This window comes from Accipiter gentilis, chromosome 20, assembly GCF_929443795.1.
Source record: "Accipiter gentilis chromosome 20, bAccGen1.1, whole genome shotgun sequence".
In the NCBI taxonomy this organism is placed as follows: domain Eukaryota; kingdom Metazoa; phylum Chordata; class Aves; order Accipitriformes; family Accipitridae; genus Astur; species Astur gentilis.
Genome location: NC_064899.1, coordinates 1316555 through 1340990, shown reverse-complemented (window position 1 = coordinate 1340990; position 24436 = coordinate 1316555). Strand labels below are relative to the sequence as shown.

The window sequence follows — 24436 nt, the reverse complement described above, 5'->3', positions numbered from 1 at the left end:
TCTCCTCCGTTCTTTATCTCACTTCCCATTTGTTTTAGAGGGCCTTATTGAGTTTTGTAATATATAAATAGAGCCATTTTGTGAAACAGATGGTTTAAAAATAGGACTGTCTGAGAAGAAAGACGGAGCAGATGAATGCTTTTCCGCTGTAGGATGAAATTACTGGAAATGTTGGATTCATTAAAAATCCACTTCCCTTACTACCTTTCCCAGTATTTTAAGGGCAAGCTTTATCTGCTGCACAGTACCAAGTGCCTTGCTTTCTGATTGTCTGTCAGTATTTCTTATGAGATGGAGAACTGGCTTCCTCATTAGTCCTTTGGGAATAATTATAGGTATTGAAAGGCTGGAGTTGAATGAATTCCAGTCTTGTTTGTTTGGTGTTTCGTGGAGACCAGTGGTAATGCTTATAGTGACCTGAATGGAATTTTTATCATGGTTGCTACTCTCCAACTCTCCTTCTTCCTTTGCCATCAAGGGGATAGCTCTGGCATCCTTAGCCATTTTTTTTTTCCTCTAAGGAGGTAGACCACACATCAGAAGTAGTGTGTCTATAGAAATAAATTGAAAGAAAACAAAAATGACTCCCCTTGGTTATGCTGGTGCGACTGAAGGTGATGTTCCTTCTTTTTTGTAGAGTACGTTCTAAAAAAAGGGGTGGCAGACTTACATCATTGTCCTGACTTTTCCATCTTTTCCTTTCTTTGAATCGTTGACACACAGAGGCAAGTAAAAGAGCATTAATAAAGCTCTGACATAATCTGTTTGATGGAAAACAAACTAATGCAGAATGGGAGAAGATATCTGAAGAAGTAGGCTGTCCCTGTGCAGTATATAACATACATGGTTAGCAGTACGAGGTGGGCAACTAACTTGGGGTTTTCTTACAAGTTTCCCCACAAGATTTCCACTATGCACTTTGGGGAGTCAGAACAGAGGTGCCGTTGAGCAGCACTAATCGCTTCTATTGACTTTGCATCCCATTGTACAGATGAGATGCCTGGAAAACGAGCCTGTTAATTTTGCCATATTGCTGTCAAAAGACTGTGACGTTTCTAAAGGTTTCACTCAATAGGCTATAGAGAAAATACTGTGATGCCTGTAACTTTCTTCTTTAGCTTTCACTCATTAACTTTAGCTTTTATTGAGAAAGCTGATTTTAATTTACAAACTGCAAGCGAAGCTCTGAACCTGAAATAACAACAGATGTCTTAAATCCCAGTGATATATCCTGTTAGAATTTGTAGTAAACTCTACCGTATTTAAAAAAAAAAAGGGGGGGGGAAAGCATAGTGTACATGGCCTAGCCATGAAATTTTTAAGTAACCCATTGTCTGTAATGAGTCTTCTGATTTACAGATGTTTCAAGAGATGCAAAATTGGGATGTTGTCAGGAAAGAACAAATAGCACTGTCTCATCGTGCAGTTTTAAGCATGTAAGAACGTGTAAACAGGAACAAGATACTTGGTGCTGCGTATATTAATCTCCCACTTGATGACTTGCTTTATCCTTTCCATTTCAATATTAGTTTTGATTTCTTTCAGTTATTGAATTGGGATTTTCTCCTCTTCTCTCCTCTGCCTTAATGCCTGTGTCTCAAATGGGATCTGCTTTTGCATGTAGAGGCTATGCAGTACTTTCACATTAATGTTATATAGGAAAATGAGGTGTTTTCTTGACTACCCAATATAAAAGCAGATGATCCTTAAACTCTGTAAAAAAGGAAGGCAGCCTGTATACCTAAAACGAGTGTATCGAGAAGTGTTTATTTCTGTCTTCCATTGTTAGTATTTTTCTGGGCTTCCATTTAGTGAAGAGGAGGATAAGGAATTACTGAGCCACAGGAGTATAGCTTCTGCTTTGTGTTCTGTGCCTATAAGCTCCATTCTAACTGCTCTGAAATATATCACCAGCCTGCCATAACAAGATGTGCATAATAAAGTAAAAATAGAGCACTCGGCTTTATTTTCCCTGCTCTGTTTGGTCTCTGCCTCCAGAACTGCCCGACTCTCGTTTCCCAAACCATGCTGACTGCTTGATTGCCTCTTTGCTCTACCTCCTTTGGGACTTCAGGCATAAAGTACAAGGCCCATAGGTCTTCTGGGGAAGAGCATGTTGCAACAAGGGAATAGAGAAAACTTTCCTGCTTTTTTCCAGAAATTCCCAGTAGTAGTATACAAAACAGTGTGAAAGTTCTCTTTCTGGAAGTTAGTAGAGAAAATTTTCTTCCAAACGTTGCTGAATCTGAAGCATGTCTTTAAGAGGACTTTTCAGGGAATGAGGAAGGAGTGCGACATAGGTTAAAGTTGTATAACAAAGAACATTTTTACATATTTGGAGCCTGATTTTGAGTAACTGGGGGGGTGTATTCGGTCTCTCAATGTCAAAGTTCTCCAAATGCAACACAGTTAAGACTGTGACTTGAATCTTGACTCTGTTATATCGCTAGAGGAACCATCTGAAGATAACTCTTTTCATAGAAGTGTGTGCACACAAACAAAAGCAAAAGGCATCTTTTGATTTTTCTTATCTTTTGACTTTATTTTGACTGGCAGTGAAGGCTAACAGTAGTAGATAAACTGATTTTAGTTTCTTTTCCACCACGGGGGGGTGGGGGTGGGGGGCACGATAAGAAATAAACAAAAATGAAGGAGGGGGGAAGGAAAGCCTCTGCAAATTTTTTTTTTTTAATAGATTGATTTTGGAGAAAAAAAGATTTTTCTATTAACAGCATAGTATAGTCCTGAGACTAGTTCAAACAGTTGCATCATTTTCAGTTGATAAAGACGGAGCAGAGCAAAGAGGCTTCTACAGTGTCTGATGAAAACATTTCTGAGTGCTCTGCTATGATGGCTTAAGGCTTCCAGTAAGTCAAGGTTGCATATTTACAAGGAAATTTTCCCTTTTGGTTAAGTCCTTCTTCCTGTTGTTTAAAGGAAGGAGAAGTTTGAGTTAGAATTCTGTTTAATCAGTGTTCACCTTTGCTCAGAAATTCCCAAGGGAGAGAAGCAGGGGGACCTCCTAGATGTGCCAGGTGATGTGCCCTTCGGGACCAGCACTGACTGTGTGGTGTCATGATGGCAAAACAAAGAGCGCAGGTCCTAACCCTGAGGAGGTGGAGGTGCAGTGCACAAACAGGGCCAGAAATAGTCCTGTGTTGTGGCAAGAGGAATTAGACATTTCTCTTAATCTGTTAACGCGTAATTCAAAAGGGTCTTTGCAGCTAATCAGATTTCTGGATGAGAGAATAAAAGTGCTTCCTTAGGGAAAAAAGTTGTAACGAAGCTATAAAATGTATCCCTGCAGCTTGTTGTCTAAATTATAAAAAAAACCCAAACAACCCCCAAACTTCAGATACCTGACAAACCCCCCAAAGTAAATTCTGTAGTATACTCCTCATCTTTGTGAAAGCAGTGGCTTCACCATTAAATCTTTTTCTTGAGAGAATCAAAGTAAGAAAAACAATGAAAAAAATAAAAGAAACTTGAAATGGTCTTAAAACGCAGCTGCATCTGATCTGGAGCTACAAGCAATATTTATATGCACACAGTGCACAGCGTAAGTAAAGCAGAAATTTGAAGTGGTCTGGGAGTCTAAATGTGCTTTCACATTTTTGTTCAGTTTCTTGTCATCTGTGATAACGATTGTAAAATACTACAATTATTTTCAAAGTTATATGTATTTTTTTACCCTATTACTGTAATGTTATTCTGTTTAAATCCCATTTTAACATGTTTTTATCTAGGATAATTGGATAATTTAGTATACCCTTCTGTGTGGTCTAATTTTCATTTATAATCTCTATGTATCAATACTACCTCCAGTACAATGTAGTGTGGGAGCCAAGTTAATTTGTTTTGAAAAAATTCAGACCTTGGGGTAGAAAGTTAGAGAATAAGTTAAGATGTGGGATGGCTAAAAGCACTGGCAAATGCAGCACGAAGCACCAAGTGTATATATTTAGTCAGTGGTAGAGTTTGAATCTTATCTTAGACAAAGCGTGATTATCTCACAGATTTATCTGCTGTGCACGTTTCTCTTCGCTTTGTTGCATTGTTTCACGTTCTCTTACCTTTGAAGGAGGAGGAGGAGAACTTTGGAACGTGGCAACTTTTCCAGCAGTCTTGTTTGTAGTTCTGAAGGGAGAACCAGTCCTGACATCAGGATTTCCATATCAAATCTGGGTGTGTTGTAGTTCTGTCTTCTCCTTGTTTGTGCTATATATTTCCTGCACTTGTTCTAGGAAAATATTAGGGACTTGCTCTGGTGCAGATGTTCTAAATCAAATGCCTTTTTCTTCTCATATAATTACAAGCGATTAGAAACAGTGGGATCATATAAATGCTTGCAGACAGGACATGCATCCTCCCATCCTGTCCTGGTAAGAAAAATCTTTTGTGTCACCATTCAAGTTGTTGAAAATTCCTAAAGGCATTTCTAATAGGAGTTTCCTGTTTATTGGGCAGTTTGCTGCAGTTAGTTCTGTATGTATTACTGATTCATACTATTAAGTTGTGAATTAACATCTAAATTGTAAGTCTTGCTTGGTGAATTGTCAAAGATAATGAGAACCGATATCAGATACCGAAGTTAACGTTGCATTTTAATAAACACCCCTCAGGATAATGTGCTTAATGTCTCTGCATACTTTTCTGCATAAATTCTCCCAACCACTTAAGTGCGAAAACTCCAGATCCTCCCCAGCACCAGCCACCAAATCCTCTTGCTGCTTTTATATTATGTTTTTACATCAAATGGGTATCTCGTGCAGACTTGAAATACAGGAGCAAAATTAGATCCAGGTATTCTTTTTCTGCTGCCTGAGGTGAACATACAGGACATCAGTGTGGCGAATGCAGAATCATGTACTTTATGCTCTACTTAGTGCTTTAACTTTCAAGAAAAAAAAAAAAAAAGTGAATGTAATATGCCACTTGAAAGTCAGTGTAGATTCTGCAAAGACCGGAGATGCTGGAGGAGGGCAAGGAGGGCTGTGAAAGGAAGTTAGCTGTAGGCACAGTGCAGAGCATTTCTGGGATCTGTTGCCTGCTTTGTCATTTAAGCCTAGTACACAGTAGGAGATAGTAGACGTTTGCTTTTAATAACAACTTATGATGAACTAGGCATTGTAATGAAATTCTTGACAGGGATAGTACTCGTGCATTAAACTCTTCTCCTTCCTTAATTTTGTTAGTACTGAACACAAGAAAAAAATAATCTGTTGAGGAGGAGCTTGGAAATTATTATGTGTGTCCTCCCTGGGACAATGCCCAGGACTAAAGTGTTTACCTCTGTATCTTTGCTTTGCCTGAGGCATTTGTGATTGCTTCAGCACTGCAAGCAGCCAGGCAGATGGGAGTGTGCATGCATGTTGGGTGGCAAAGGGAGGGATAGGCTGCTAGAAGAATGCCAAAGCATTGAATGCTTTCATGGCTGATGGGGAAAACATTTGGCCCTGGGTAAGAATATTTCAGACAAGTCTTGGAATATGCCCAGATCACAACCACCATATTCTTGCTATCTCTACAGCCACCTAAAAAACCCCCCAAACCAAAACCCACAGCATTTGACTTCATGCTGAAGAGAGAGTAGAAGAGCTACGAAGCTTGGTGAGGGAAGGGGGGAGCATCTACCAGTTTGCGATTTATGGTACCAGATGGACTGTGCTGTGTGTTCTGGCTCTGGTGATGGATATGTTAAGTTTTGTCTTTCTCTCGTGCATGCTGAGATGGAAGAAGGGAAAGCATCCATCACTGAATGAGAACAATCTAAGCCAAAAAAAAATAAAATTGAGTCAGAATATGAAAGAACTGTAGATTAAGAAACTCTTATTAATTCTCTCATATTATAAATGATTCCAACACATTTGGGCTGGGAACCTAAATTGTCTGAAGCTTGTGGATGTGTTGCACCAAGCAACCCCCCACCCAGTATTGTTTAAGAATTCTCCCCCCACACTTTGAAAAGCAGAGTACACATCTATTTTTTTTCCCCGATACATCACAATTAAATTTAATAGACTTACCCAGGATTTAGTATGGTCTCCTGTGTTTAAAATGTAGTGGATATGATTTCTTTAAATCATTTTGGAGCATTTAGACTAACAAAGTGGATAAGCCAGCTTGTGGAATAAACCGACACGCGTGAAAACTGGCACAGTTGTTAAAACACTGTACATTGTAATGGCATTTTGTTGGGGTATTATTACTTCAGCTGCACAATTACGGGAGCCTGCTGCATATTAGCAGACGCTTTCCTCATAACCTCAAGCTATATGCACTGAGTTATTTTCCTCTTCAGACTATCATCTTGGATTCTCCCAGACTACATATCAATTCTTTTCTTTTTCTCTGTAGCAGTGCATGCTGTAGGCAATAGTGAGTGTAATGCTTTCTGCATTGTTAGGCAACGAGCATTATCAGCAGCTGCAATATTCAGGATTAGTCTTTTCATTATTATTTGGCATCTGCAGTACCTACATGAATCTGTTCAGTCCTGTTTCTCCAGAAGGCAGCTGGGCGCTCTGACTGAGAGAATGTGACCATAAAGCTTTCCTGAAACATTCACTATACTCAGGAGTTCACTCTTAATGGGAACTGCAGTTTTCACAATGCAGTTCACTGAGATATATAAAAACTTGCATTTTATTTAAAGAAACTGGGATATGTTAGAAGACATCTTCACATTTTACAATGGTGAAATGGGGACAGAGTAAGTTTCTCAAAGCTGTACCACAAATCAGTTGCTGAGCCAGAAATATAATCAAGGTCTCATAACCCCAAGCTTCATCCTTGGTCTGCTAGCAAGCAGATGTCTCTGAATTAAGTATGCTACAGAAAATATACCAGCTGGTATCCTGCAGTACAGAAAATGTCTTTCAGAATAGTAAATAAAAACCAGGGTTCTCCTGAGGGTTGTGGACTTGTTTCTCTAAAAGGTGTCTGTCATCTAGAATTTTTTAAAAACTAGATTGAAAAGGTTCACTGGCTCTTACACAAGGTCAGATAAAATGTAATGTATTATTTTATGGTTACATATCTGAAGATGCTTTTCTTCAGGATTTCTCTTCTATGGTACCCATAGTTTTGGTTTTACCTTTCTTAGCTTACTCGCCTTCTTTGGAAAATAAAGTAGCCATGTACTGGTTAATGAAAGGAAGGGAGCAACTGTTTGGTTTTGTGCAGACTAAATGCATATATTACAGGGTATTCTGTTTTGCTTGTTTTTCCTAAATTGTCATAGATATTGAAGAACTTAGATGGTGATCATTGAAATTTAAGATTTACATACTAACATCAGTTTTGAGTGCATGACTTAAATTTGAGAATCAGTTAGATAGGACATGAAATTACTTGGCAGAATTCCAGAAGAGGAATGATGTTTTCTTCCACGGGCAATTGCTCTTATCAGGGTGAGTGGAGGGACATTGAGACTATTTTTCTTACAGGTGAAAATTGTAGAAGAGGTAGAAGCAGTGCATTTTGGGGAAGAGAGGAGATTTCTCATGAAGATTGTTGCATGGTATCCTTACTGCAATATTAGAAAAAAACCACCACCCCCCTTGTCCCCGTCACCCCCCCCCCCCCCCCCAAAAAAAAAAGGGGGGGGGGGGGGGGAGGGAACCTGACACAACATAGCTATTGAGTTTCATCTTAAGGAGACCCCAGAATGCTAGAAACATTGTTTTTTATTTAAGTCTTGTAGACATGCACACACACATGCACACAAATACATCTTGTGTACATTATGCTATGGTGTTTAATAATTCTCTTCATTGACTTTCATTATGAAGTCAATTTCCCTGGTCATGAAACTCTCGGCCTCTTGTGTTGACAGTACTAACATGACTCGGCTGAAGGGTTTTATTCTTGTCAGTATTCTTGATAATCCGGACAGATTTTTCTAGTTCATCAATCCAGTGGACTTCAGATTCAGGAAACCATGTAAGAGTTTGGAGACACGTAGACAGCAAATACTAGTGGCAACAGAGCACTTGAAATGTCCTATAGACTTCAGTCAAAGACTGGAAAAGCACAAGAATAAATGGTGTCATGCTCAAACATATTTTCAGAAGAAGTTTTACTGTCAAGCTCGAGATCAGAGTTGCATGAGAACTGATTTATTTTAAATAAAAATACTCAGTGGTATAATTTGCAGAAGGTTGGATAAAGGCCATGTTTTCCTCTCTCTTTGAAGTCTTCATGAAAAACATGACTTCAGTGGGAGCAACAGGACAATAATTTCTCCTTTATTACTGTTTTTTCTCCATCTCTACCATTTTAAACTAGGTAATGCTCTTCATTCTGTCAGCAGTCTTAATAATGTATTATACTTTAAAAATTACTATTTTGGGAATCATGGTGGGTTTTGGCAAGAACTAAGTGCTGTTCTTGGACTATAAATCTGTGTTAGTTAGTTAAAAGGTTAAATTTACACTACCATGTCTTGTCACTTTGACCTAGATGGAGTTAAAGCAAGTAAGTAGGGCAAGTTCACTGACTTTAAATGAGCTATTATTAGTCAAATCCCTGCAAAACCAAATAAATGTTATGTCATTCTGTTCTGTAATTTTGAACCAGAGAACTCTGGCTGACCGGTGACTTCACATATTCTGACCTATGCTTTCCTGTCAGCCATACGTCTCCTGTCCTGGCACTCCAGTCTCTACATTTGTTCTTATTTTGGCCTAGTGGAGAATAAAGTGATACTGTAAATAGAGTTAAAGCTGTTGGTAATTCATGAGTCTAACTTTCTTTGTCCAGAGCTTGCCTTTCAGTAAAACTGGAAGAAAGGTACCATGGCCAGTAGTATAGCTGTCAATATGCAGAATATGACCAGGAGTCCTATTCCTCAGCATTGGCATGTGTTACAGCAAACGCAGTGAGTCTGCTTTATGGGACTTTTCTTTTTCTTCTTTTCTTCAGAGATGATCTTCATATGGGCCGTGAGTGTCTTGTGTTCTGATTGTGTTAGATTTACCACGCCTATGAATTAAGCCTGACAAACTCTGAATGAGTCAGATCCGCTGCTTGTGTGATTTGCGCGTGGGAGCGTGTGTGCGGATGTCCACGGCTCTTCGTGGCTTAGAGCTTGCGTTCAGCAAGGCAAGAGCAATGCTGGAGCTTAAGGGAGTCCTGGTGCTGCTCCTGTTTTGTCTGGATGTGATTTCTGAGTTGAACCAGGAGACACATCTGTGAAGACCTGGATGTTTCCCAGCCCTGCACGTGAAGGAGTACGGGAGCAGCGGTAGCGCTACATACACTGAGGTTCTGCTCTGCAGCGGGTGTCTGCGGGTGTCTGCGTGTTCGGGATGCGTTTGTGTGGGCTGGTTCTGTGGTCTCAAACGGTGGCGGCTGGGACGTCCTCAAGGATGTTGTTGAGTTTTTTGTTTGTTTGTTTGTTCTGCTTTTTTCCCTAAAAATTCCTACGTTTATTTTGTTTTGGTTTTACTTTACTCGATGTTGTGATTTGAAAAGCATATAAACAAAATGTAGCTTTATAAGAAGGGTATTCCTGTTTCTTTCGTGTTCCTTATGTCTAGGTTTTGCTTAATAATTGCCATCTTTACACATCCATTCTTTAGTCCAGCAAATAAGCTGGATTTAATGAGATTTTTTTCCTTATGTGAGGACCTCTTCAGCATGAAAAGAGAAAGATAAGTAGTAATATTAGCTAGCGTACATTATAAGGAGAAATGTTAGTTTCTGCAGAAGGAGCACAAGGTTGTATATAGCAGCTGTTCTAACCATTCATCCTTGATTCATCCCTGAAAGTGGGATATATTTGCATAATTCAGGCGGGTTTTGGAGGAAGGGAAGAGGAGGGAGGATATTTGTATCTTTGTTTTTTAATTTATTTTTTTTTTTCACTCCCTGTCAAGTTTGGTACATTTTCAGTTTTGTCATGATTTTCTCTGCTGCTGCCAGATAGCACCAAAAGCAAATAATTTGTTCAACAGTATTTTAAGCAGCGCATAAAGTTTACTTGTATGCGCTCAGTTCTCCTGTGCGTAGGTGGTGAGAGCACTGAAGCGGGGAAAAGCCCCATCTCTCCAGTGCTCCTGACACTTCTGCTTCAGCCCTGGCATCGGCAGAAGTCACTTGGAACAACTCGCCTAACTCAGGTTGTGATCTCTGCGGAGCAGGAGCCAAGGCTGGCTGGCGGAGTGAAGGAGCAGGCGTGTTCTCATCCCTCTCGGTGTCCTTTTTTGCCTCGCGAGGTGAGCGATGGCTGCTGTAAGGTGGTGTATGGAAATCCCGGGTGCCCGGGCAGGCTCCCAGCTGCCTGGGTGAGGTGAGGTTGCTGCTGCGGCACGCTGCCTGAGCCGCGCCGCGCAGCTGCAGCGCAAGCGGGAAGTCTCGGCATGCAGACAAGCCATGGTGTCTAGACATGCTACGATTATTTCTTTGCTCGATTCAGTGTGCAGCCAAATATCTTTCCAAATACACTAGACAGATGTGAGAGCGGTGCCTGTATCCGTATGACAGCAAGGCTCTTAACTGCACGTGCGCCCTCCTCCACGCCCCCACCACATTTAATCGTGCTGCTTGGGCGTACCAATGGCTTCGGAACCATATTCTAACAGCAGTGGGAAACAGCACTCCTACGTGTGTATCATTGAATCTAGTGAAGATCTCTGGAAAACTTCCACTAGTACACACCTATGTATATTTTTATCCAGTTGCAGAAGGTTTTTTTCCCCTGTTCTTTTAAATTAATGTGCTTCTGGGCAAATAAAATGTACCATGGCTGAATTCCCCTCTCGCGTGCCTGTATTGTCACTGAGAGTAGGGAAAAACAGCTATTTGGAAAGTGAGTTTGTGTCTTCTTTTGCCTGGCCATTTTCATGGAAGTCTTTGTGTTAGATTGAAACTGGTCATCAGTTTCAGAAGTCATTTTGAAAAGAAAGGGTAGGAGACACAGGCAGGGAGCACAGCCACTGTAGCCTTTTTCCTTTAGTAAGTGATGCTAAACCAAAGCAAAAGTAAATTAAAACATGGTTATATACCCCCCGCCCCCCCCCCACCCCCCCAAAAAATAAAAAAAAAAAAAAAGAAGTGTTTTTTGCAGTCAGTCTTCTAATTTTGGTGGCTTAATTTACAGTTTCTGTAGGATTGGTTTGGTGTGGGCTGCGTAGGCTGAGTTAGCCTAAATTTAGCTTAACTAAATGAATACTCGGGCTAATTTCCGGTGTTATCCTACCGACAGCATATACTGTATTGTGCCCGATGAGAGTGCTGCCACAGTCACAGGAACGGCAGGGTTGCCATATTAAGAGTTACAAGGGGAGCAAGACATGAATCTGTAGAAATTCAAGCTTTACGAGTTCGTTTCTATGTGTGTCCCTGTTTTCCCTAAATCAGTAAGGTGGATTCAGACTCTGCTTTCCAGTTTTGTCTAGGTAATTCTTAAGATTAGAATAAAAATAAACTTGCTAAAGCTTTTAGTTTGCTAAAATAAAATCTGAGGTGTTTATGTAGAAATACGAATTGTGAAATGAGTGGTGAGGGGTCAGTGGACGGACTGAACTGCATATAGAAAGCACTAGTACTGTCAGGTTTGTTTAGAAAAATTGAGGTATACAGCCTTCTTTGTAATGTTTCAAAGCATAATAATTCAGCTGCTCGTTCTGGTGTAGTGAGTGCATACATAAATCACTAGCACACTGCATCTTAGAGATGGGTTGCTTGTAGTTGTCTGTAGAACTTACTGCATGGTAACAGTTATAATTAATTACTTGACAGACTGAATGTCTTAGAGTACTTTGTCATCGACGTGCATGGGTGGCGGGTAGTTGCGCTGAGGTGTTCAAGTATTTATATTACATAGTAATATAAAAAGCAGGACTTGGTCCTCTTCCAAAATTTAAATTTGTCCTTGCCTTTCTGAAAAGTGGGAGGTGAAGAAAAGGTGATGCAATGTGTTCTCGACAATATAAGCTTCACCTACCACCTTGGACTGTGAAATTCAAAGTGACCTTCCATCCTTTAGCTTCGGTTGATCCCTATGCCATGGAGAACACTATCTAAATCTGCTCTTGGCAACTCCTACAGCAGAGTTTGACATCGCTGAATTTCACGGAGGGGTGTGTATATGTGCGCATATCATATAAATTCTTAATTTAGAAGAACATATATATAAATGATAAAAATCTGAAGTACTCGGTGATAGGGAACAGGGGGGTCATGAGAAATTTTGACATGGTCAACATAAATCTGGATCTTCGTTGTCTAACCTGGAGAGTTCTTCTTGCTCAAATGATGCTTCCTTGTTATAAAACATTTTTATGCAGTAGTGCTTATGAATTCGACAGATTTCCTGAGACTTTCGTAGGTCAGAGAAGCACTGGAAAAAAAATCTCAAGCACTTCCAGTCATCTAGTAGAGTCACTTTATGTAAGTGAGTAGACAAAGCGGAACGATGACTCCTTTTTGCCTCATGTCTCTGATTAGGTTCAAAGGTGAACTGTTGATTGCTAGTATATTTGTTCTGTGCTGTAGACATTCTCAATCTAAGAAACGAATGCTTAAGTTGCATGGACTATTATTGTTTTTTACTTCTGAAGTGAAGTACCTTTTGAGGTGTTGAGAGCAGGAAACTGCTATGTGATTCCTGTCTTGCTGTTTTAAGTAAAGATAGCACTTGATTAGCAGTACCGTCTTAATTTCAACAAAGAAAAAAGCAAGATAACTTTTTGAATGTTTATATTGTCATTGTTGTTCCTGCAAAATGGGTTAACGTCTTGCAATGTTCTTAATGATGCATCTCTTTTTCTTGAAAATGTCTTTTGTGTTGTTGTGAGACATTAGACAGTAACTGCATTTGTCTCTTGACCTTTCCTCTTTACGGAAAGATGAAACAATAGTTAAGTTTTGCCCACCTGAATTTTGTCATGGATTTCACTTGGGGCCAGATTTCAGCCCATGTTTTAGGCAAGTTTAATTTTAGTGGTGGTTAGGGCACCGAGGGAGATTTTTACAGTAAGGATTTTTCTCAAATTCGTATGTCCCATGGATTTTGGTAATTCTGTGACAAGCACTCTTCTCTTCTGATTCTCATCCCAGGCTGCCAGTTATTTTAAAGAATGATTTTTTTCTTCTCCCTCTTTCTGTTTGGTTCTTGTTCACACTGTGTAGTTCAGTGCCTTACACTTCTGATTTATTGTCTTGAAAGACAGATGTTTTATGACTGCTATAAATGTTTGAGAATTGCTGATGAGCTGTCTCTTCAATACCTATTCTTTCTCTTTTATGTTTCCTTCTCTCCTAGGAGCCTACAAGGTAGACCCAGGACCCCACTGTGCCAAGCCCTGCACAAGTGCTGAACAGAGGCAGTAGATGATTACAGAGGGATGGTGACTAAAAGGTAGGTAAGACACTGTATTTTGTCCAGTGGGTAGACAGTGATGTCATGGAGAGTTTGTAAGATGCTGTCTGGAAAAGCACTTGTGAGATGGCTTTGTAGACCATTACAAGTATTCTGCCTTTCTCTCCTCCTTAAGCTAAGGAAATGCAAGAAATGGAAACGGGAGGAATGCAAGAAAAACAACCCACAATTCTCCTTTCTTCTCCCCTCTCTTAAATTATGCTCAACTTCAAAAAGGGAAACCATGTAAAAACGGGGATGTTTGTTTAAAGAAAAACTGAAAGGGCAACTGTAAGAGTAACATGTTTGTAGGTGGCAGAAATGCTATTTTAGGATGCTGTTTTGGAGGCTCCGCACAAAGGCTTACCATCAGTCTAAAAAAAGACTTAGGATAAGGAAGCCTGTATACCTAAATAACAAGGTAGAGGAGACTATTAAAAGCAAGAGGACATCTTAAAAAAAGCTGTGGCTGTCTTCAAAGAAGGAAATAGGACCAAAAAATTCCCCTATCAGGCTAAACAAAAAATTCATAAATGTTTTTTTTCAACCACACCAGTAGCAGGAAGCTAGTTAAAGAGTCTGTGGGACCTGTGTATAATGATATTATGAAATGAACGATCTGAGATAAAGCCATGGCAGAAAACAAAATAATTCTTATGTGTATATGCTCACCACTGAAAGCGTGGGGTGGTTCCTGTTTTGGAACCCTTCTTATGGGAGACCTATGAGATTGCCTTTCTTAGCTGGAAGCATTTGTAGGTGAGATTGTGGAACAAATTGCATGTTCCCAATTGAACAGGTCCAGATGTAGCTTATCCAGGTTTTTAAGGAACGGAAGAGTGAAGTAGGCCAGCTGCTGAATGCGGTGTGCAGCCTCTTGCTTTAAAGTGTCTCAGCAGTTGAGAACTTGAAGATGTCTAATTTGATGCCATGTTTTAGAAAGCATTTATGTGGTATCAGGGAGCCTAGAAACCAATAGGCCTCTTGTCTAAATGGAGTGGATTAATTAAAAAAATAGATTAGCGGCTGTTTTAGAAAGCACATTGGATAAGTATGATGGAGATACTGAGAAAGAATTAATTTCTGTGAAGGGGACCCTGATGAAGAGGAGATTTAAAACAGGTTAATATTAGCCTTCAACTACTTGACGGGTGTTTACAGAGATGACGGAGCCAGTGTTGTTAGTAGTGGCGAACCACATAGCAGGGAGTTAACATACACAGATTGCGGATTGAAATGTTCTGATCGGGCACTGCAGGAGAAACTTTTTCGCTAGGAGGGTACTGCAGCACTGGAAAAAGTTACCTAGGGAGGATGGGGTGGCATCTCTCCTAGCAGAGGCTGGAAAATGCTACAGCTGACCTGATCTACTGTGGCTTTTAGTGGTTGGTCAGGCGGGATGACTCCCAGAGATCCCTTCTAGGCAGCATTTTTGTGATTTGAAGCCAAGTCTTGCTAAACTGTTGTGGTCCTTTGAAGGAGATAACCAGCATGCAGGTGAAAGATATTTTTATGATGTATTGTTCTACTTAAATTGTGAAAAGGCATTTCATATTCAAAGTCCTCTCAAAAAACTTTTAAAGGAACTAAACAGGCACAGGTTAAGGGGGAGGACTGCCAACTGTGTAAATAATTGGTTAAATGTTAAGAAACAAAACACCAGGAGAAAAATGTGTTGGAAATCACTAGTGGATTTCCACAGAGGTCTCTCTGAGTGCCCGAGGGGATATTCATATTCATAGGTGGTTTAGAACAGAAGTGTGGTGACACAGTTTATTTCTGAAACTTAAGTAATTCAGGGCAAAAGAAGGTAAAAGAAAAGGGGCCAGGCTGAAAAACTGCGAAAGAACCTTATAAAACTAAATGGCCATTAAAATGGTGGATGAAATTCAGGGTCGGTAATGGTAAAATATTTTGAGCTGGTCTGGGATCTTGGGACTAGAAGCAGTAATTTAATGAAAAAAATCAGCTCTATACTTCAGTAGCAGTCAAAAAGCAAATTTATATCAGGAGCTGCTCTAAAGGAGAGAGATCAAAATATCATTTGGCCACTCTAAATCTGTGGTATGTTTGTGTCTTAAATATGGTGTGCTGTTCTGGTTTCCTTATCTCAGAACAAGTGGAGGAGAACTGGAAAAGGTTCAGAGAAGGTCAACAAGAATGAAGAAGGGCAGCAGGATGCAGGTGTCTGTGGAGCAACTTCCATGCAAGACCAACTACTTAGATAAGAGTCTGCAGACTGGAAGAGAGATAGTGGCCAAATGCTAATGCTAGAGGCCTATAGAATGATAAGAGCTGTGAGGTGTGTGGACGGGAAATTAATACTCAGTGCTACCTTATTTTTATATTAGAGGAGATATCAGGTGAAACAGGCAGGGAACAGTTTCAAAGCTAGGAAAAGAAGTTTTTCTTTGCATAGTGTGTAAGTCAGTTCTGAAATTCCTTGCCATGGGATGCTCTGTATGCTGCATGGGTGTTGCTGAACAAAGTTGGAAAAGGAGGCAGGGAAAAAAAGAGGGAGGAAAAAAAAAAAGAGGTGTCAAACAAAGGTACTATCTCTAGGTAAGGAAGTTATTGAGCTGCAAATTGTGGAAAGCTGTGCAGTGTTTTGGGAGGAGTGGAAAAGAGTATTTCTATAGACTGTTCTGGTTTTCACTGTTCCCTTAGACATCTGCTCTTGGCTGCTCCTGGAGACAGGATAGTGGGTCAGGCTGGATATTTAGTTTGAACAAGACTGGTTATTCCATTTGGGCTAAACATCCAGCTTGGTCCACTGGGGCAGTTCTTATGTGCTATTTTATAAATAGTAAGGTTGCAGTCCCAGAATAGAACTCTGTTGATAAAACTATTTTAAAAAATATTAGAGCTGTTATGTAATTTGAGATCTCACACTGAGCTTGGAGACTTTTCCCCTCATTGTAAAATAAAGGCTTTTTATCTTATTTTGGCACTTGATAAATTACAATTAAATTCCTCTTAATATGTTCAAGCTGTTTTATTGAGAGTTCAGTTCGTAGTCCAAATATCTCGCTTTTTCCCCTTAGTGTGTTCCCTGTACAGTCTGTACTACATGTCAGAGGGTGAGGAATTACCAAAATACCTTTTCTTACTATGTAAGTCCTAGTGACACCCTTTTTGGTGTAGAGACAGTCGACTTAGCAGGGAGAGAGAAGCCAGATGAAATGCCAGAGCCTTGAGAGAGTACAAAGAGAATGAAAAAAGTGCTGAACTTGGAGATACTTTTGTGCTTACAAATTAGCTTGAGAGGCAAAATGTTGGAGTTATATTATGATGGTCAAGGGGGCAAGGCTAAAAGTGACAGGGTTGCATGACAGCAGTTGTAATGACCAAAACGGATAAGGCTACTGGAAGAGAGAAGGTCATGGAAAAAGATTAGTAGAGAATAGGTAAAGTGACCTGAGGGAATTGAATGGGAAGAGGTAAGCAAGGATGAGAAACTACTGAAGAAAATTCTTAAGAATTAATGGGATTTTAGCAGCTTAGAGAGGAACAGATACTGGGAATGAAAGAAACAGCGTCTTTGGTTTTCAATCAGTGGTTTATGGACCTGAGATGGATGGACCCATGCAAGTATTAAAGATTGTTTAAATTTCTGTACCAGTATCTGTACTCTGGGAAGTTTGCCAAGGGGCTTTGAAATCAACAAACAGAGGAGGGGAGAACAATGGTTTTTCGTTAGATTAGAGGTGGTAGTTGCTTTTGGTAAAAATGAATTTTGTTAAAACAGTAGCTAAAACAAGACTAAAGCAGCTGAAATGGAGACTCAAAGGATTTCTAAGTAGCATGGCCAAAATTTGCAAAGACAAAGATGACATGAATATTTCAAATAGTGATTTACAGAGTCTTGAGGAAAGAGTATTTTTCTTGCAGGAAGAAGAGATACAAGGGTGTGGTTTTAGATAAATGGAAGAGAATTGCAGAATACGAGCAGTTACAAGGGAAAAAGGAAGAGTAGTATAACATAAGCAATACTTTTAATTGGTAATGACCTAGGTCAGCCATTTCCCTACGCACTTAATTCTTTGTGCTCGTCCATCTGTGAAGAAGAGTCCTTCCTCATGGCCCTTCTAACTCTTCTGGTGTCTTCCTTGTGGCACTGTTTGTGCAGTGATGGGAGGTTTCCCTTTGTGCCAGGCTTGGGGAATTCTAACAAATGAAGCATAACAATGAAAGGCTCATTAGTAGTTGTTTGTTAAAAGGAACCTGCATTGCTTCAAAGCAGCAATAGCAATTTCAGAGTGGAATGAAGGAGCTTCGTTCTCTTTCAGAAACTCTGTGCCTAGTATGTAACATAACTGCCCACCAAGCTGCAAACAGCTTTGTACTGAAGTGATGAATCGTGCTGTACTTGGCTCTGCATATGAGGTGAAGGCAGATCAGAGAGGGATGGATGAGGTCATTGTGTCTAATGGAAAGACCCTTTGTTTCTTGCTACAGAGAATGAGACTCTTCCCATTAAAGCCTGTTGTTAAATCTCTGAGATTAATGGCATCTAGAAGCAGGGTGTTAACACCTAGTGTGAAACTAAATGATCTTTGATTTATAATTTTAATCTCTTTTTTTTTTTTTTTTTTTTTTTTTTTTTTCCCTCTCTTAAATATCTAGTTCGGAATAAGATTCAACTTCCCCCCACCGGCACAGCTGCCCTTCCCCAGGTCACACTTCTTGCAGTAGAGATGCTGCCTTTAAGTATTCCAGTTATCTCTCAATTGCGTGAAGCCTCATGGGTTGCTTTCTCTTGCCTTGATCATTGAAAATGTCAAAAGAATTTGTAGGAAAAGGCACTGTTTTGAGACACTTTGAGTTGTCTCTGTTGATCCAGGTTTGGTGTATTTTTACTTGCAGTTTGTGCATTAATGTAGTGTGTATAATCTGTTTGCTCTGGAAGCCCTTTCTGCAACACCACTGCAAGCAGTTTGAATTATTTTTCACTCAGCTTCGGGTTGCATCTTTATAAAATATGGTGGAATCCAGTGCTGGAAAACATGCAAGACTGACAACCCTGGAAATTGAAATCCCTGTTTATCCATGTACTAGATAGCACAGCCTAGCTGGAGCAACCTCTGTATCTTGGCAGTATGACTCATGATTAACCTGATGAGATGACCTCTGCTTCAGTTATTTATTATTTACAGAGCACTGAAGGTGTGCAAAGACTTTGCACAGTGAGAGCATCATGTTTCAATTTGTGTTTTCAATATCTTTCTAGATGATGTGTTTATTACAGTATAAATACAGCTTTGTGTCTAAAAAGAACTATGAACTCTGCACTGGATTTCCCATGTTAAAGAGATGTGTTTGTCTATAGTTACATTATTAGCTGTAGAAACTGATATGGCTGTAGAGATTGAACAAATACAAGATAAAATGTGATCTTTTAGATTCAAATAATTAACAATTTGAAAACCAGAATGCATCATGATGACTTTAGCAATACAGATTTTCTGCTAGATCACTCTGCGACTGTCCCATCAACATCATGGTGAAGTGGTAGGTAATGGAGGAGAGTGTTGGCCAGGTATGAAAGGATAGAGCTGTATCCAAACTATGCTTTTGGGACTCTTCAGTAGCATGCAAGTCCCATCCTCTCTCTCGGGTGAAGCATGCTGAGGTAGAGCATAGCAAGCACACCATGCTAGAAAGTTTGTTATTACTCTTTGATAAGCTGAGCATCATTCACATTTTATATCTGTCTTCTTGAGTTATGCATTTCCTAATGCTGCCACAAATTGCCAATTTTTTGCTTGGCCAGATGCGTACAATATCAGCAAGTTTCTTGGTTCGTTTGTTGGGGGTTTTTTTGGGTTTTTTTTTTGTGTCCAGTCTCTTTTCCTTTTTGCCCCTTTCTAGGTCAAATTCTGCATTTCATTATTACACAAGGCTCCCCATGGAAAGGCCTTGCATCCTCAGCATTTTCCTTCTGGGCTCTTTATTTTGAATTCCAACAATTCCATTCCAGAGACCCTTCTCATACCTATAATGCTTGTATCTTGTTGCACCACTGCTATGTAAACTGACACTTTTCTGGTCTGACTTAATCATTTTTCAACACCACGCCTGCAGCCAAAGGGCAGGTTTTAGTTGGACTTCTATTTGTAAGACATTTTATTGTACTTGTGTTTTTCTTTGTGTCATTGACAGAGGCCATTTACAAGGGTTTCATGTTTGGTTTTGGTTTGTTTGTTTTTGTGTTTTTTTTTCTTTATAGCCATTTTCCTTGGTATTCCTTCTAGAGCTTTATGCTTGGACTGTGCTGAAAGTAGATTTAACAACGTGTCTTTCTGTAGTGTTATGCAAATGACATCAAAGCAGAGAGTTGGTAAATAAAGGAGAAGGAATTTAACTGCAGAGGGATTACAAAGAGCAGAAGGGGTGGAGCTTGAGGAAATAAGAGCATACTTGGTACCACTGAGAGGCTGGGCGCAAAAAAAAAAAAAAAAAAGGGAAAGGAAAGGTAGTGTTTTTGCATTTTCTTTGTGTTTAAATGAATACCCTCTCCTGCTGATCAAAGAGGGTTTGGGCTGCCTCAGAAAAGAGAGGCACTGAGGTCTACAGTGACGGGAAGTCTGCGGGCAGGTGTGTCAGTGTGCCCTGATCTGTAGGGGGGCTAATGCGTTCCCTTACTCTGAGCTCCATCCTTCCTTAGGGCATAGTGGAACGTGGTGTTCATCCAGTGGGATAGCTGGTCGCCTGTCTTGGGACACATCAAGCAGGAATGGGCTATTCCACAATCACTCGCAACTTCCTAGCGTTCTTATTTACTTACATGCGGTACGTGCCACGACTGCCACGTGACCTACATGATGGGCACTGAGTGCTCCTGTCGTCATCTGCCAAGACTCTGTGATGAAAAGCAGATGAGAAACCTGTACAAGTCCCAGTGCAAGCCTCAGCTGCCAGTGTGAAGATGCTTTTAAAGGATCGCATGAAGGAGCGCTTGAGGATGTGTCATCTTTTAAAAGTGAACTGACCTTTTGGCTTCTTTTAGAAATGTTGCTGGAGTGATGGGAAGGGCAGGGCTACTCATAGCCATGGGGAGACCTTTCTTCCTGGTCTTTTAACCCAACCTTCTCCTCGGACATCAGTACAGCCAGTGTAGCATGCCAAATTTTTGTATCCCTAAGCAAATGGGCAAAGGGGTTGGTCTGGCTTGTCATGAGTGCATTGGCTGGCAGGTCTGCAGCTCCAGCTGAACTAAGGGAGTGGACTCATAAATGTGCCATTCTCCTGTGCTGAGGAGTGGATCTTGGATCTCGGGATACCTTATATCAAATTACGTTGCTGGTGGATGTTCATAGCCCGGGTTAGCCAGCACCCAGCTCAGGACTGAGTCGGCTCTGTATAGCAGGTGGTTGTGTTACCTCTCTGCAGGATGTTGAGGGAACGGGAGAAGGAAGCTGGGAACCCGCGGAGGGCGAGTGGAAGGGACAAGATCTGTGTCTGGCAGGAGATGCAGCATGATCTAATGAGCACAGCTTCTCTCGGGCTTTACCCTTCCTATGTACAGCAGCTAAGGTGGTCTTAAAAATGCAGTTGGTGGCTGGTTTCCCTTTGGGACAGGGAATGATTTGAGGGAGAAAATGGTGCCAATCATGAGTGAGTGCATGGATCTGGGTGTTGAGCCATGCTGTTGTCAGCTGATATTGGACTAAGCTTCGACACAACCGACTGCTAGGAAGATCTCGATTGCTTGGGAGCTAGGGTCTTTGCTTAGGGTGCGGTGTTGGGACAGGGACGTAGACTTGGTACGGGACAAGATGAAGGGGCAGGCCAGCAAAGTGAATTGGAGGCTATACTGGTCTACCCCGGGGAATGCCTTTCCTTATTGCTATGGGCTGTTGTCTAAGTGGGCATGTGGTCCTCCCAGCAAAGTGCATGGTATTCAACTGTGGCATGTGTTGGTATTGTGGTTATTTGTTCATCCCGGGAAAGGAATCCCTGCCTGTGCCATATGTACATTTGTTTTTTTGAGGAACGCAATAAGTGGGGGTATGAAGATGTACAGAAAGGAGTGCAAAAAGGGGTGTGGACCATACTGTATGGCTTTTGGGTATAAATCTTGGTGGTCTTAGGCAATGCTAGCTAAGGATGTTCTCACTGCAAGTCATCTAGCTTTGCCTGATGGTGTGCTGGAGAGCTGGTGCAGTGGGAGGGGGGATTTTCATAAGCAATTGCTATGACACCAGTGAGTGTACTGCGTGGCATAAAATGTAAGGATGGTCAGGAAGTTTCCTGTTAAGCACCTGTGGGGGTACTAGAAAATTTGGATGCAACCAAAACAGCCTAGGAAGGCTGAAACAGTGCCTTTATTTTTAGAAGAATCTAAGGGAAGGCGTACTCATTGTACATGTTTCTATTTATGAGCTTAAGGTGTCTTTGACACATTTTGACTCCAAATTTCAGATTCTTCAAAAGGAGGAGTCTAAGATATGTTTCAATGTATGCAATCTGTGCATACATACTGTATGCTTATAAGATTCCAAAGTGATAAATGAAAAATGACGGTTACAAAGCTACAGAAGTCTAAAGTGATTTTGGTTATGATGGAGACATCAGTGACACTTCATGTAATTTAAGTGTGTGACTGATGGAAACTGTCAGCCACTGAGAAGCCATTGGGAAAGATGTCACCAAACAAACTGGATTTTCACAACATTGTTATTTTGTGAAATAACCTTATGGAATAGATTTTTCTCCTGAAAGCTCTTAAATGAAAATCATTTAAAAAAGCATCATCATTAACAATTAGATAAAACATGGAAATGTAAATTAAAATAACTTTTTAGGAGGATATTTCAGACTTGGAAAGAACAGAGTATATTTATTTTATTTTATTGAGACACAAATACACAGAGCAGCACAATATATGCTCTGAAGGAAACCCACAAGAAGCTTCTGTGTATTGGAACAAATATGTCAAGAGCCATTCCTCATTTAACCTTAGGTTATTTGACATCTCCTTATTCACTATTTGACAGCTTCATTGGGTGCATCCCACCGGATAGTATATGATTTCTGTTGTGTCAAGTTTTACTACTTCTAAACAGACTTAAATGTAGAACTTAAATTTTTAACAATGATGTTGGAGGAAGAAAATACAACTATGATTTATTCTTTTTAGAAGGATCCTTTTTCTTTTTTTCTTTTCTACAACCCCCCCCCCCCCCCCCCCCCGTCATGCCGTATCTTAGGATCTAGGAAAAAATAAGCAAGTTTGTATTGACAGGAAGCGCAGGCATGTGCAGGGGGGTTCCTCATATGCATGAAACCTTTGTGAATACATGGGTTTAAGTGTAAGCGTTGTATTCATTTTGAACTTTGCCTTTTCTTTTTGAAGACTCTGATACATCGGATATTTTACCTGTAGAATGGTCTCTGAAAATCTTTATGGCTTCCATTATTTTTAATTTTGCCTGGTTTATTTTAGGAAAGGATTTACTAACTTGATCTTTCACAGAAGGTGTAAAATATCTGTATCTGGATTCAGGATTTAGTGAAAAACTAACAAAAGGTAGATGAACGTTCAGAAAGATCTAACAGAAGCCATGATTTTCCCTTCAGACTTCTTATTCCAGGACTCTGATAATTTTGTCATGGTTTCCTATGTTTGTGATGGACATCTTCAAAAGACAGCATGGTTAGCCACACAGTTAATGTTCCTAGTTAAAAAGAGGCATGTTTGTATGATGCCTCTGAATTATCTGGATATTAATGCAACTGAATGTGGCACAGAAGGGAGTTCTGTGATTTTTCTGTTGCAGTTCTCAATCGAATCAGAGATCTACAGGGAAAATCTAGTATGGAAGATTGTCATGTGGATTGGTGGGTCCCCTTTGGGCACTGTTTCCTATAATCATAGCATCATGGGGTTAGAAGGAACACTAAACAGTGCTTTCATTTGTGTATTAAATCTTTGTAGGTGTGTGGGAAAACTTCTGCGGATGTATAAAAAAATCTAAATCATCCTCTTTGCAGTGGTAATGTTAAAAGAGCAAGGAAAGTGACATAGCAGCTGACTTACGCTATGCATTTTGTATAATCATTGCAGAGACATTGGATGGTTCAGTCCACCTAAGTGTTCTCTGTAGGATACTCTCTCTGTTGCTTATCCAAGAACTGAAGGAGGAATCCAGAAGCTTGGTGAGATGAATGGGTGTTTAGAGTGCTTCCCTTGATAGAAAAGCTACGTATAAATAAATAGGTGGGGAGAAGTGTTCCATAGCAGTGATGTGGGATGGGAGCTCTGAGCTGCCTCACCTCTCCCTTTCTTTCATATCAGTCTGCTAAACCTTGCTGTCACTTAAGCTGTTGCTGTAAAGAGAGACTATGCTGGTTATTCATGGGAAGAAACAAATTAAAAGCTGATAATCGGCTAGGAGTTGAGAGGAGGTGGGAATGCATTTGCAAATGGGGGCGTGGGGCTGAGTGGATTTGACATACAGAAGTGTATTCTCCTCCACCGTATTTCAGTTGTCAAAGCCGTGACCACCATGCATTTGCTGAAATGTGTTTAATAGCCACTGCCCTTTAAAACTGTACCAAAGAACTGCAGGATTGAACCCACCACAAGAAGGCTAAGCTTGCCTGTATTATTTAACTGAAGCAGGCTGTCACAGTAGTCATTTCACAACACTTTGGAGCTCATCCAGCAGTTCTTTTAAGTGGTAACTACTTAAATATAATCTTTATTTTGGAAGTTTGCCTAGTATTAATGTGCAGAATATCCACCAATAGTTTTGTTTTAGCAGTACAATTTTGTCCTTTAGATTGGCGATTCGCCTTTAAAAATGTATTTATTAAGTCCTTATGAAAGCTAAATCCCAAGTACTATCAAGTACTTTTGTACAGTGACATACAAAATGGTAGAGAACTGTTTTCATTTGAAAATAGTTTTTTTAAAAAACTCAGCTATTTGAAGTTGCTGTGTTACTGTCTTCCTTCTGGTTTCTCTTACATCCATGTACAAATTTTGGCATGTTTTCCTGTACAGTTTACAAATATAAAAAAGTATGTCCAGATGGCTACAGCAATAATCTGTGATGTGATGAT

General features: G+C 40.2%; 1 protein-coding gene across 3 annotated transcripts in view; it reads left to right on the top strand.

Moving 5' to 3' along the window:
* The window catches only part of SEMA5A (semaphorin 5A), a 327513-nt gene that overhangs the window by 69582 nt on the left and 233495 nt on the right, over positions 1-24436 (top strand). For 2 of the 3 annotated variants that reach the window (XM_049823923.1, XM_049823924.1), the window contains exon 2: positions 13271-13366. The gene's annotated coding sequence lies outside the window, so the exon portion shown is untranslated. Of the gene's footprint in view, positions 1-12040; positions 12087-13270; positions 13367-24436 lie in introns of those variants that run through there. The other variant, XM_049823926.1, reaches the window with a different exon arrangement.